This window comes from Ursus arctos, unplaced genomic scaffold (assembly GCF_023065955.2).
Source record: "Ursus arctos isolate Adak ecotype North America unplaced genomic scaffold, UrsArc2.0 scaffold_7, whole genome shotgun sequence".
Classification (NCBI taxonomy): domain Eukaryota; kingdom Metazoa; phylum Chordata; class Mammalia; order Carnivora; family Ursidae; genus Ursus; species Ursus arctos.
The window spans coordinates 82,869,052-82,883,607 of NW_026623089.1; the positions used below are offsets into that span (position 1 = coordinate 82,869,052).

A 14,556-nucleotide genomic window follows, 5' to 3' on the forward strand; every position below is an offset into this window, starting at 1 on the left:
GCAGAAGCTTTTTTTTTTTTTTATGTAGTCCCAATAGTTCATTTTTAATTTCATTTCCCTTGCTTCAAGAGACATAACTAGAAAGAAGTCGCTATGGCCAATGTCAAAGAAATTACTACCTGTGTTCTTTTCTAGGATTTTTATGGTTTCAGGTCTCACCTTTAGGTCTTTAATCCATTTTTAATTTATTTTTGTGTGTGCTGCAACAGAGTGTCCAGTTTCATTCTTTTGCATGTTGCTGTCCAGTTTTCCCAACACTATTTGTTGAAGAGACTGTCCTTTTTCCCATTGGATGCTCTTTCCTGCTTTATTGAAGATTGACTATATAGTTGGGGTTCATTTCTGGGTTTTTAATTCTTTTCAATCTATGTGTCTATTTTTGTGCCAGTACTATACTATCTTGATCACTACAGCTTTGTAATATAACTTGAAGTCTGGAATTGTGATGCCTCCAGCTTTGTTTCTCTTTTTTCCTTTCCTTTCCTTTCCTTTTCTCTTTTTTTAAAGAGAGAGAGAGATTGTGAGTGGTGGGCAGAAGGAGAGGGAGAGAGAGAATCGTAAGCAGGTTCCATGCCCAGTGTGGAGCTGGATGTGGGGCTCATGACCTGAGCCAAAATCAAGAGTCAGGTGTTTAACCGACTGAGCTACCCAGGTGTTCCAAGCTTTGTTTTTCTTTTTCAAGGTTGCTTTGCCTATTCAGGGTATTTGTGGTTCCATACAAATTTTAGGATGATTTGTTCTAGCTCTGTGAAAAATGATGTTGGTATTTTGATAGGAATGGCATTAAATACGTAGACCGCTTTGGGTAGTATAGACATATTAACAATATTTGTTCTTCTAATCCATAAAAATGGAATGTTTTTCCATTTCCTTGCGTCATCTTCAATTTCTTTCATCAATGTTGTATAGTTTTCAGAACACAGGTCTCTCACTTCTTTGGTTAGGTTTACTGCTAGGTATCTTATGGTTTTTGTGCAATGGTAAATAGGACTGATTCCTTAATTTCTTATTCTCCTGCTTCCTTTTAGTGTATAGAAATGCAACAGATTTCTGTACATTGATTTTGTATCCTGTGACTTTACTGAATTTGTTTATCAGTTCTAGCAGTTTTTTTAAAAAAAGATTTTATTGATTTATTTGACAGAGAAGGAGCGAGAGAGAAAGAGAGAGAGAGAGAGAGCATAAGCAGGGGGAATGACAGAGGGAGAGGAAGAAGCAGGCTCCCCACTGAGCATAGAGCCCAATGTGGGGTTTGATCCCAGGACCCCAGGATCATGACCTGAGCTGAAGGCCAAAGCTTCACCAACTGAGCCACCCAGGCGCCCCAGTTCTAGCAGTTTTTTAATGGAGTTTTTCAGGTTTTACATAGAGTATCATGCCATCTGCAAATAGTGAAAGTTATACTTCTTCCTTACCAATTTGGATGCCTTTTATTCCTTTTTGTTGTCTGATTGGTGTGTCTAGGACTTCCAGTACCATGTTGAATAAAAGTGGTGAGAGTGGGCATCCCTGCCTTGTTCCTGACTGTAGAAGAAAAGCTCTCAGTTTTTTCCCATTTAGGATGATGTTAGCTATGGGTTTTTCATACATGGCCTTTATTATGTTGAGGTATGTTCCCTTTAAACCTATTTTGTTGAAGGTTATTTATCATAAATGGATATTGTACTTGGTCAAATGCTTTTTCTGCATCTATTGAGATGATCATACGGTTCTTTCCCATTCTCTTATTGATGTGATATATCACATTGATTGATTTGGGAATATTGAACCACCCTTGCAAACCAAGAATAAATCCCACTTGATCGTGGTGAATGATTTTTTTTTTAATGTATTGTCAGTTTGCTAGTATTTTATTGAAAATTTTTGCATCTGTGTTCATCAGATGTATTGACCTATAGTTCTGTTTTTTAGTGGTGTCTTTATCAGGTTTTGGTATCAGGGTAATGTTGGCCTCATAGAATGAATTTGGAAGTTTTCTTTTCTCTTCTGTATTTTGGAATAGTTTGAGAAGAATAAGTATTAACTCTTCTTTAAGTGTGAAGTGATCTGGTCGTGGACTTTCATTTGTTGGAAGTTTTTTGATTACTGATTCAATTTCTTTTGCTGGTTATTGGTCTATTCAAGTTTTCTATTTCTTTCTGTTTCAGCTTTGGTAGTGTGTATGTTTCTAGGAATTTACCCATTTCTCTGCGTTGTCCAATTTGTTGACTATAGTTTTTCATAATAGTCTCTTATAACTGTTTGTATCTCTGTGGTGTTCGTGGATATTTCTCCTCTCATTTGTGATTTTATCTAGCACTTCCTATTCTTCCTGGATGGCACACCTGCCTGTCAGCCCTGCTTTCTCATTCTTGGTGGAGAAATAATGAATTATTATGCTCCTTATGCTGTACAGTACCTGCTCTAAGAGATGCCAAGTATAACATAAATCTGACAGCTGATGGGAGAAGGAACATTCTCAACTGTGGTTTGGGTGATAGTGCTATCTTGGTTCATATCCACAAATGAATGGATTTTCATTATGTGTGGGACTGTAGGTCTAGATTTTCCAGAGATCTTGATATAGTAGAACTATTGTCAAGAAAAATAAGTGGTGAAGTATATCTAAAAGTAATCCAGATTAGGATTTCATATATATGTATAATTTGATACTTTCTAAGGGAATATCATATATATATATATAGATATATATATATCTATATATATCTATATATATATAATCTAAGACCACATATACCAATTTAGAGGTTTGAAAATTTTCTCATGAAGAATTATCATGAAGAAAATTCTGTCTGTGAAGAACTCTGTCTTATTCACTTAGGTGCATACTATTTCAGGGGTTTTCAAGAAATAGTCAATTTGGGGCACCTGAGTGGCTCAGTCAGTTAAGCATCTGCCTTCGGCTCAGGTCATGATCTTTAAGGTCCTGGGATGGAGCCCCACATGGAACCCTCCCCCCCGCCCCCAGCAGAGAGTCTGCTTCTCCCTCTGCCTCTGCCCCTCCCCCCACTCATGCTCTCTCTCAAATAAATAAATAAAATCTTTGAAGAAAAAAAAACAGTCAATTTGTAAGTTAGCTATATGTTGATCATCATTATAGTTTTCTGCAGGCATTGCATTTGGAACATATTATCTATATGCTTATATTATCTATATAATTCTGGCATTTTGACTTACTCATCTTTCAAAAGGTTCATTTGTGAAATAAAAACTTAAAGAAACTGTAGTCTTAAAATGTATATATTTTATGCTCTGAGGATGATTTATTATTAAGCAGGTTCTGCCAAAAGGCCATTTGATAAAGTGGATTTTCCGGATGCTTGGAATCTTTATTATTAACACTATTACCTTAATGTCTTCTAAGGAGATGTTTGCATTTTAGCAAGGCTGAGAGTTTTTTTTTAACCTGGAAATCATCCTAATTGAGTAAATGAAGTGGACAGTATCTGGTGAAAGGGCTAATGTCAGCAGAAGACCCTGAAAGGCTAGGATGAGGATGGCCACGTCAGTGGCTATTAGGAGTGCAGGCGGTGTGGCCATTAGTGAGCTGAGCTGCTGCTGCTGGTGAGAGGGCTCCAGGGAAGTGGTACATGTACCCCTTCTAATGGCAGCAGCATGTGCTGGGCTCCAGCTGATGGTTGACTGGTGGGACTGTTGTTAGACCTTCAGGTTTTTCAATAGGCCAGCAACTCGGATATAAATATGAACTCTTATTGCTAAATGTTGACATCTAATTACATTTTTAAAATGATCTGTAGGTCAACAGTTTGCAAGCCAAACAGGTTAGTTCTGTGGGCCATATGAGGCCCACACACCACCAATTTGAAACCTTCACATACAACATCTCCCAAAGGAAGCTGAAGAATACTGAGGACAGATGTTGGCCTCTTCTCAGTGAAAGAAGGGCTCATGACATCAGGAGTTCTCCCTTCTGCTTTTTGTGGACTACCCATGATTAAACTTTGCACAGTGTCTCCATGGGCTAGGCCAGCTCCTTCCCTGAAGAGGGAGTTCAAAGTTAATGTTCAATCTCTCACCATTTTCGGAACAAGCAGAGGCCCCATCCTTTCCCAGAAATCACAAGGAAAGCTTCTGAGTTGAATAAAATCACGGGAAATGCTGCAGCTACTTCGGCCAGGGATCTAAGAGCACGAAAGTTACGGGTATTGCCCTTCCTCCACTTCCCTTCCACACACTGATGAGTACTTAGGTTCTTCAATAACAAGTCACTGAGAGCTTAGAGTTATAAAAGTCAAGCCAAAAAGACTTAAATATGGTGGTGGCCAGAGGGGAGGGGGGTGAGGGGACAGGCAAAATCAGTAAAGGGAATGAAGAGGTAAAACTTCCAGTTAAAAAATAAATAAGTCAGGGCGCCTGGGTGGCACAGCGGTTAAGCGTCTGCCTTCGGCTCAGGGCGTGATCCCAGCGTTATGGGATCAAGCCCCACATCAGGCTCCTCCGCTATGAGCCTGCTTCTTCCTCTCCCACTCCCCCTGCCTGTGTTCCCTCTATCGCTGGCTGTCTCTATCTCTGTCGAATAAATAAATAAAATCTTTAAAAAAAAATAAATAAAAAATAAAAAATAAATAAGTCACAGAGGTGGAAAGTACAGCACAGGGAATAATGTTGCAATAACGTTGCACGGTGACAGATGGGGACTACGCCTACCATGGTGAGCATGTCATAATGTATAGAATTGTTGAATCAATGGGACGCCTGGGTGGCTTAGCCGGTTAAGCATGGGACTCTTGATTTCGGCTCAAGCTCATGATCTCAGGGTCCTGGGATCGAGCCCCACGTCAGGCTCTGCGCTTGGCACAGAGTCTGCTTGTCCCTCTCCCTCTGCCCCTCCCCCTGCTTGCATGCATGCATGCTCTCTCTTAAATAAATATTTTTAAAAAATTGTCAAATCAATATGTTGTACTGAAAACTCACATAACATTGTACGTTAATTATACTTTAATAAAAAGGAAAAAAGCAGGCCCAGGAGTTGCTAGTTGGAGTAACATACCCACTACTAAGCCCATCAAGGTTCTGCTGTGTTAAGGAGGCTGAGCTCTGGCACCAACTGCCTGGTTCGAATTCTGACCCCACCACAGCCTTAGTACGTGTCTGAGCTTTCCCTGTCTGTAAAATGGGGATAATAAAATACCTATTTGTGAAGTTGTTGTGAGGATTAAATAAGTTAATACCCAGCACACCATACACTTGTTTGCTATTATAGGAAAAATGATATTTTGGAAATTTGAGGAAAACTGGACCTCAGAGAAGCTATTTGACTTGCCCAAAGTCACATTACTTAAAAAAAAAGTAGGTGCGAAATTTGAACTCCAGTGTAAATCCAGATACAGTATTCTGGTGTATTTACCAGAATACTTCCAAATGTTCTCATAGTGATGTTGGGTTTGTCTGACTGCTTAAGATATGTGATTTGTACATAACCAGGTTTTGCTGAGGATCCTGGCTGCACTGGAATTCGGTATATTATAGGAATTGATTGCAACAAACAGCCTTATGAATAATAGTTTGAGCTCTTCCAAGAGGAAAACAGTTTCAAGGCAATAATAAGGGGAGATTCACAAGGCAGAGCTGGTCTAGGTCTTACAACCCAAAGTGCAGGGGAGAAAAAGCTTCTCCAGAAACAGTGGACTCCAGATAAAAAGCTTTGTCCAAATGTGGAGAAGGCTAAAACTTATCGCTTGGTACTTGTTTGGGGAGGTACTAGAACAATTTGGGGTTGAGAAGCAAACGAGGCTGTAAAGTCTAGAAGTCAAAAGAGGTCTCTTGAACTCGATGGCCTTGGGAACTTAATGTACACTAAAAGCATTTTTATTAGTTCCACGCCTATCGGCAAAGGCCTTCTACCTAGCAAGTGCTCCAATCACAGTCATAAAACCTCAGCGCAAAAGCAGCTTCATGACCCCTCACAGATAAGGAAAGCAAGGCCGGGACAGATGAATGACTTGCACAGGGTCACAGAGCCAGTCAAAGCAGAATGAAAAGCAGACGCCAGGAACACGATGGAGTCATTGGGACCATGACCCCGGAATCAGATCGCACGGAGCCCAATCTGACATCACCTCTTGTGTCCTCTACGACTTTGGGGGATTACGAACTATTCCTGAGCTTCGATGTCCTCATTTCAAAAACAGGAGAAAGAGCCGCACGTGCCTCGCGTGGTTGTTCGGCTGACGTGCTCCGTAAACAGCACAGCCATGGAGCCATCGCGCGGGGAGCGCCCAGATGCGCCTGCTGCGGACTTTACGGGCTGCCCACGCAGGGCGCGCTCCCCCGCACCGCGCGTATCAGTCATTTAATGAGTAAATGATTAGAACGGACCGTTTTATTGGGCTCATAGAGGAAGGCACTTCCAGACCTTTTGATCCCCACCCCCACATCCGCTCACAGCGGTAAAGCCACAGGCAGCCAGCACCTGCTGGTGTCACCAGGCCCGGGACGAGGCTTCTCCCGGAACAGGTTCACTCCGGGGCACCAAGCCCGTGAATTCCGGGGGCCAGATAGGGTCTCGGCGGCGGGGTGGTCAGCCTGGATGGAAACCCGAGCGCGTCTGGGCGAACGTGCTGCTACGCCTTCTGGAGGCTGAGTGGGGAGAACCCAGCCAAGAGGAGCAGCATTCAGCCTCCCCTGTGTCCCATGGGCAGGCCCCTTGGCTCTCTTCCCTGAGGGCCCCAGGTCATGGGCTCCCCCTGCTTCCTACCCACACGATTGCTTCCTCCCTGCTGTGCTGGGGGATCTAGTGACACTGAGACGGGACTCCAACGATGACCCTGGAGGAATCTGGCTGAGGAAGAAGGGGGACAAGGCAGGGCTTGCAGAGGGCGAAGTGAGGACACTGGACTTTCCAGCTTTCACCTGGGGCTACTGGAACCGGAGGAAGATTTTTCTGGCACTTTTGAGTGATTGAAACACGGTTTCTGCAGTCTCCCATCTTCTGAGACCTGTGCTCTAGAAGAGAAGAGGCCGGGCCATGGAGGTGTCCATCCCTGGTTGCCGAGGGACTACGGAGCCGGGGCTTATTCGATGGGGGAACTGAGCTGGCCCTTACGGTGATTTCGCTGGTGGAGACGGTGATGAGGAATGATGACAATAAAGTCAATGAAATGTATACAAATCACTACTAGAACTTTAATTTTTTTTGAAGATTTTGTTTACTTATTTTTAGAGAGAGAGAGAGAGAGAGAAAGCAGGGGGAGGGGCAGAGGGAGAAGGAGAGAGAGAAACTCAGGCAGATTCCCCACTGAGCAAGACCCGGACTCAGGGCTCAATCTCAACCCGGAGATCATGACCTGAGCTGAAACCAAGAGTCTGATGCTTAACCAGCTGAGCCCCCCAATTGCCCCAGTACTAGAACTTTCAAATGTATCCGCCATGCCTCTTACCTGTGGATGAAGTTCTTCAGCACCTGCTAAACTTGTTCTCCTATATAACTCAATTTTGCATGTGTGATTTTGCATGTGTGAGGTAAAATGTACAGAACATAAAAATTGCCAAGTTAACCTTTGTTTTTTTTTTTTTTTTTAAAGGAGGCTCTGAGCCCAACGCATGGCTTGAACTCACGACACTGAGATCAGGATCCAAGCTGAGCTCAAGAGGCAGATGCTTAACCAACAAAGCCACCCAGGTGCCCCTGCCATTGTAACCATTTTAAGTGTATAATTCAGTGCATTAATGCATTCATAATGCTGTGGCAGCCTTCATCACTTGTCATTTCCAGAACATTTTCACCATCGCAAACTGAAACTTTGTATCCATTAAACACTGAGTCTCCATTCCTTGGTCTCCCCCAGCTCCTGGAACCTCTATTCTACTTTCTGCCTTTATGTATTTGCCTATGCTCGGTACGTCAGATAGGAGGAGTCATACAATATTTGTTCTTTTGTGTCTGGCTTATTTCACTCAGCATGTCTTCAAGGTTTGTGTATGTTACATCATATGTCAGAATTCCCTACCTTTTCCAGGCTGAAAAATATTCTATTATATGTATATATCACATTTCATTTATCTGCTGATGACCCAAAGTGATTTTAAGCAACTAGATATTTCATTTCCAAGATCTCTAAAAATTCTGTAATATATAATAACTTAGATGTATGTGATCTCTCCAGTGTTTGAAGACATTAATTAAACTTTTAAATGAAGTTCTGACCTATTTGCTCTGTTATCTGTGTTCTCTCCCAAGCAAATAAGTCCCTTTATTTTCTCGGTTCCACAGTGTTAGCTAGCCCCAGTATTTGGTCATTTTAGATCATGGGCTTATCTTCCTGGTTGAGCTTCTATAGAATGTCTGTGGCCTCTGTTTGTACATCCATTTCAGATGGGGAGTGAAAGTCTTGGGGAGCACCACAGACAAATGCTGCCCAATTTCTAATTAGAATAAGGGAGAGGCAGGGTATGCTTCCCACCCTCACAACTCCAGCCTAGAGGCCAATTCCCCTCCCCTCCTAGTGCCCCCACCCCAGAAGAGGACAGAGGAGGACCCAGGTGACTGGGCTACCCTTGCTTCAGTCTCCCAACCAATCAGCTTGGCTGTTTTGCCTGGTCCTCCCCCTGGGATGGTTTCCCCCACCTCCATCTTCACATCTGCAAAATGGGTAAGAAAATAGGAAGAATGCTTCTAATAGATTAACTTTACATTTTTACCCTCTTTCCTTCAGTATTTCCATTAGAATCTTGTCTGGCCATATCAAGGGCAAATAATTAATTCTCTGAAAGAAACTGTATTGTTACCTGTGGGGTATATAAGTAATAGCATATAAAAAAGGACTGTAGTTTTTAAACTACGGGGTTTTTTAAAGATGTATTTATTAGAGAGAGAACGCTCAGTGGGGAGGGGCAGAGGGAGAGGGGATCTCAAGCAGACTCCACGCTGAGCGCAGAGCCCATTAGGGGCGGGATCCCACAGCCCTGAGATCACGACCAGAGCTGGAACCAAGAGCCAGACACTCAACTGACTGCACCACGCAGACGCCCTTAGATTACATTTGTTTTAAGATTTATTTATTTATTGGAGAGGGAGAGAGGGAGAGCAAGTGGGGGGGGGCAGAGGGAGAGGGAGAGAGAATCTCAAGGAGACTCCATGAGGAGTGTTTATTTATTTTTAGAGAGAGAGAAAGAGAGAGAGAGAAAGCTGGGGGAGGGGCAGGGCTGGATCTCAGGACCCTAAGATCATGACCTGAGCCGAAATCAAGAGCCGGATGCTCAACCAACTGAGCCCCCCAGGCGCCCCCGAAGATCGTGAACTTTTAACTATCTACATGCCCTTTTCTGTTCTTGAAGCTTCACTACGAACTCTAGGAAACAGCCCTAAGTTCAGACTTTCAGAACTCGGGAAGTCTCTGGAAAAGATTTCTTGAAGTGGGAATTTGGTAAGACAGCTGAGTGAAGGTGCTGTAAGAAATGCTCATTCTGATCATGCTTGATTTCCACTGGGGAATTTTTCTTTTCAGGCAAGCGTGGGCACTTTGGAGGGAAATAGAAAGTAGACTTTGCACAAAAAGAGCAAAGAATAACAATGTCGCTTACTGGTAACCCACCTGGCATGAAACCAAAATTTCAGTCCTTTTTCTACTACCAAGTAACTTTTAGTGACCTCTGCACCTCTCCTTGCACCCTCATCTGTAGCGTGAGGACAAATACAGCTGCTTTCCTCAAGCCTGATAAGGCCCCTGCAAGAGTAAAAGGAAGTAACAGATGGGATTTGGTGGTGCTGACGCTTTGCTATTTCTAAGTACTTTCCTTTAATTTCAGTGGTTTGTCCAAGCTTTGTCAGCAGATCCAACTGCATAAAAAAGACAAGGGCCAAACTAGAACCATATTTTGGATTCTCAGAATTACAGAAGGAAGCTTCATGACAGCTTTCCACCAAATGACAACAAGCTTTCACCTCCGTGAAGGCAGGAACAGGGTCTGTACTGATCCCAACTGAAGGCTCAGCCCCGAGCCGAGAGGTCAATACAGGAACAGTCAACAGCTCTTTGTCATGTGGACATGAAGAGTGGTCTTCAAGGTTGTCTACATGGAGAAACTGAGAAAGTTGCCCATATGAGGGTCTGAATGCAGTGCTCAATATTCTACCTGAAATGGAAGGTAGCCCAACAGGGAGAAATTTGGAAAATATATCCTAATGTCTGTTTGCTTAAGCAATACTTTATGTTTGACTTTGAACCCTACAGATTGTGTAATTGTGGACATGAACAGTGTGGATGGAGATTATACAGAATAGTCATATATTGCCCAGGTATTATCTAGTGTTACGGAAATCACTGGCTCTTCAAACCTTATAGGTAATTAGTAGACAGCAGTTTGGTGCAAGTCAGAGTGTCTGCTGGATGAATTGCTGTTCGTGGTTCATTCAGTTCTGGTTACAGGGCCTAGTGACTATCCTTTCTGTTTACTACGTTATGGAGTTTTATGGTAAAAGGATGAGCCAAATGAACTGCCTCATAATGGTTTATAATTTTTCATTTCTGGGTCATTTTGTAAAAAGTTCTCTGTCTCTCTCTGTCTCTCAGGAGCCAGACAAACATAGTTTGGAGCTTTGGAGGAAACGTTTCTTCCTCTGGAAACCAAAAAGGGAAATGAGAAAGAGGAAAGAGGAAGATCACATTTTATAATTTGAGCAAAATCTGACCTTGGCATAGGCTATGCTGAGCTGACCCTGGGCAGAGAGATGGGGAACTGAGGTACCTACATTCTTGCAAGTATATCGAACTGCTTTCATTTGTCCATATTTTCTGTCCAGATCTTATCCATGTGTGTACAAATGCTTATGTAGTATTTAATCATGGTTCAATTTCATTAAAAAAAAATAATACCCTAGCTGACTTAAACACTCATCTTATTCACTTAAAAGATTTAGGATGGATCTAAAACAAGGAAAATCAAAGACCATTGCTCTATCGTTGAACCGTCAACTGAAGAATGAAGTTTTGTAAGAATTTCTTTCCTTTGTGGGTCAGAGGGAGCAGAGGGATAACATTTAGGCACGGGATGTACTTTGAGGTGAGATTCTGTGTACAAGTGGAACAAGAAATAAAAATCTTTGGGGAAGAGAAGAAATAAATGACCCGTTAAAAACTAGTCTAAAGTTTAAAAAAAGAGGAAAGATTGATTTAAATGCTCTCTTACAAAACAATCTTATAAAAATGGCAACTATAGTAAAGCTTAATATTATTTACCTCTGAACATGTACTTTTGAAGACTTGTGGTCTTGTAATGAATTACCTGTGTAGCTCCATGACGGAGAATAGCCATTTTAATAGGAAAAGTCATGTTTACCATGAAAAGATACCTGAACACAGAGCGCTAATATCTTCACAATCTGTCTTCTTCGCCTGAAGTATCTCTCTACTTTCAGTTGGCCATTCTTTCCTTCCAGAAGCTTAGATAAGATGTAAATGCAAGAAACAAATACAGCTGGCTTGGCACTGGCAAAGCATAGGTCCTGAAGCTTCAAAGTCTAAAAGCTTCGCTGCAAAATACTAGCATGCTGAGCAAACAAAGGGAGTGGGGGCTCCTTAAGATGGGGCTTCTAAGCTCACTCATTATATATAACTCAGCCCCTCACTGTAGTCTTTTTTTTTTTTTCAAGATTTTTTTTTTATTTGTTTATGTGACAGAGAGACAGCCAGCGAGAGAGGGAACACAGGAGGGGGAGTGGGAGAGGAAGAAGCAGGCTCACAGCAGAGGAGCCTGATGTGGGGCTCGATCCCATAACGCCGGGATCACGCCCTGAGCCGAAGGCAGACGCCTTAACGACTGCGCTACCCAGGCGCCCCCCTCACTGTAGTCTTAAATTCGCTTGATTTTATTTATTTATTTTTAAGATCTTATTTATTTATTTGAGAGAGAGAGAGAGAGAGAACAAGCAGGCGGAGGGGCAAAGAGAAAGGGAGAAGCAGGTTCCCCGCTGAGCGTGGAGCCCGACACGGGCTCGATCCCAGGACCCTGCAATCATGACCTGAGCCGAAGACAGACGCTTCACCAGCTGAGCCACCGAGGCAACCCAGATTCACTTGATTTTAGATTTGCTCCTCAGAAAGACTGAATGTGACATGCCGAGATTCTTTGTAGCTCTTCAGCTCATTCAGAAACACAACTGGTAAAACCAAGAACTAGAACATAAACCAAGAACTAGGACCTTGCTACTCAGAGTGCCAGTGTAGACCGGCAGCTGGTCGGCCTGCACCTTACAGCTTGCTAGAAATGCAGAGTCTGAGGCTCACAACAGACCTCTGGAGTCTGAATCAGCATCTTAATGAGATTCTCAAGTGACTGATAGGCTCCTTAGAGTATGAGAGGCACTGAACTAAGCCCAGCCCAGGGTCTTAGGATTTGTCAGTTATGGTGCCCACTTCTGCTCTCTGGCAACTTTATGGAAGTATCTCCCAGGCTCCATGGAAGGATTCTTCTTTGATGTTTCCTGTTGAATGGAGACAAATGAGTGAAGCCTCTCTTGAGGCTTAGTGTATTCTTATATTGGTCTTTGTTTATATTAGATTCAAGAAGGGGGCTGATGTCCATCTAACATGACAATAACAAAAGAATGACTCCTAATCTAGTAATAGCCATAGTTCAGAATTTCTAGGCAAGAGCATTTCTAGTTTTATGTTATTATTATTCTTAAAAATTATGTTCAGTTAGCCAACATATAGTACATCATTCGTTCGTAATTCATTTTGCAACAATTCGTTAGGGCAACAGTATTTTTCGTTCAGCTGTCTGGGGATCACTATTCATAATTCCAAATTTGTCTCTAAATTTGTCTCTAATTTATGTATTTGCCTTAGGATTCGCTTTAAGTTTTTGTTGAGCAAGTAGCATTGGTTGCTTATTAGCAGGAGTAAAAGTCTGAACACCTCTGCCCACTGTGTCTTGCTATCGGAGTCACCGGGGAGAACACAGCACAGTTCAGCCTGGATGGACTACCCCTTCACTCACGGGGACAAGGGACTAGTCAGATCAGCTTCAGTGGTGGGTGTTGGTCTCCCATGGCCAGCAGACCCTTCCTCCAACCCATGCGGGGCAGTTGGCTGTCCTGCACGCCTCTGGAACAGCAGCAGAAGGACCCCATCCCCTCCCCACAGGGACAGATAGAGCAGTGGGGTTGGCCAGGGGCCATATGATGCTTAAGCAGGACAAAGGATCACACACTGAGTCTGAAACAAAGAAAGATATTCCCACACAAAGTGACAAGTTCAACAGAGGATGTGGTGACTTTTGGTCTCTTGGTAAGAGATGTTCCAGAGCCAAGGCCCATCCTTACGCAGCGCATGGGGTTTGAAGAGCTGCATGCATCCAATTCCTTTCCCGGAGTTTTATCTTGGCATTCCTCTAGCTTACATTAATTTTGTATAAAGCTATTTCATGTAGGGGCACCCGAGCGGCTTGGTCAGTGTCTGCGTCCGGCTTGGGTCATGATCTCAGGGTCCTGGGATCGAGCCTTGTGTCGGGCTCCCTGATCAGTGGGGAGCCTGCTTCTCCGTCTGCCTCTGCCCCTCCTCCCACTTGTGCTCTCTCTCTCTCAAATAAATAAATAAAATGTTTTTTTAAAAAAAGCTATTTCATTTAACAGTAACTTTAACTGAGAAAGTTTACAAACTGAGTTAAATCCCATTTTCCCTCCTTACACTGGCCCAGGGACACCATTCCTGCTTCTCAGGAATTCTGACCCAAGAACCACCGCCTTTTGAGATACTTGTTAGTCGAGAAGGTAATGCCTTTGATAACTGCCTGAGTGTATGCCGTGAGCCCTACAGGGGCACTAGCAAGTGAAACCAGTGAGTTGTTCCACTGACATCATATCCATCATTCCCTGACCGAGCGTTTGGGTCTCTCTTTGGTCTTTCTCCCGCTAGGTGTCTGTGCGGGAGCGGCATGTGCTGCTCCTTGGCTTCATAATTCGAGGTTGCCGCTTACTTCCCTCAGGCTTTCCAGTTGTTCATTGTACTCCCCTCTCTCATTGCTGCTGCAGCATATTTGTCCGTTACTCCTTCAGAAGTGATCTGCCTTGTCTCTGTGATGGCTTTTGAGATTTTTTCTCATTTCCTGTTCTGCAATTTCACTACAAAGCATCTGCATGTGGGTTTCTTTTTGTTCATCTTGCTTGAGAGTCACTGAAGTTCTTAAATTCGTGCATAGGTATATTTTTTCATTTCTAGAAAATTCTTGGTCACTATCCACTTGAATATTCCCTTTCTTTCCTTTTCTCTTTTCTCTTCTCTTGACATTTTTGATTCAGTGCTTGTGGAACTCCTCATGGTAGATTTCATGTCTCTTACCCTGTTTCTTAGATTCTTCATCTTCTAGCTTCTACACTGAAATCTGGGTACTTTTTCAGAATTATCTTCCAGTTAACTAATTCTCTCACCTGTGTCTAGTTTAATTGTTAATCTATCGTGACTTTGAAGTACCCCTGCTTATGATGGAGGATAGTCAGAAGAAAGGCAGGGAGGGACAAGGGGCCACTGTCCTAATGGAAAATTACCCTTAAAAGTAAAAAAAAAAATCCATCCTGTTATTTGAGGCTTTACTGAG

General features: G+C 42.9%; 1 long non-coding RNA gene across 3 annotated transcripts in view; it reads left to right on the forward strand.

Annotated features, from left to right (window-relative positions):
* The window catches only part of LOC125282768 (uncharacterized), a 45,168-nt gene that overhangs the window by 25,063 nt on the left and 5,549 nt on the right, over positions 1-14,556 (forward strand). For all 3 annotated transcript variants that reach the window (XR_008958038.1, XR_007190023.2, XR_007190024.2), the window contains exons 2-3: positions 7,545-7,642; positions 10,533-10,703. This is a non-coding gene — a long non-coding RNA (uncharacterized LOC125282768). The remainder of the gene's footprint in view (positions 1-7,544; positions 7,643-10,532; positions 10,704-14,556) is intronic.